The sequence below is a fragment of the Sinocyclocheilus anshuiensis genome, unplaced genomic scaffold, assembly GCF_001515605.1.
Source record: "Sinocyclocheilus anshuiensis isolate Anshui unplaced genomic scaffold, SAMN03320099.WGS_v1.1 scaffold508, whole genome shotgun sequence".
NCBI lineage: Eukaryota > Metazoa > Chordata > Actinopteri > Cypriniformes > Cyprinidae > Sinocyclocheilus > Sinocyclocheilus anshuiensis.
Genome location: NW_015555744.1, coordinates 255,369 through 255,676, shown reverse-complemented (window position 1 = coordinate 255,676; position 308 = coordinate 255,369). Strand labels below are relative to the sequence as shown.

The following is a 308-nucleotide window of genomic DNA, read 5'->3' as shown; positions in this document are numbered from 1 at the left end:
AAGAAAGGCTTAATCTGCTCTGTCCAGTTCGAGCACTGGACGCTTACGCACACAGAGCTGCCCCGTGGCGTAAGGCAGATCAGCTGTTTGTTTGCTTTGGTCCGCCAAAGAAAGGATCTCCGGCGACCAAGCAGACTACGAGTAGGTGGTTGGTCGAGGCCATCTCACTAGCCTACGAGTCCTCTGGACTCCCGTCACCTATGGGGATCAGAGCGCACTTGACCAGGAGTATGGTGGCCTCCAAGGCTTTCAACTTGGGTGTGGCCTTGCAGGACATTTGTGCTGCGGCGGGCTGGTCCTCTCCACAT

At 56.5% G+C, this 308-nt stretch overlaps 1 protein-coding gene across 2 annotated transcripts in view; it reads left to right on the top strand.

The window, feature by feature from the left end:
- LOC107673385 (ATP-binding cassette sub-family A member 2) overlaps window positions 1-308 on the top strand; it is a 69,510-nt gene that overhangs the window by 41,361 nt on the left and 27,841 nt on the right. The window lies entirely within an intron of this gene.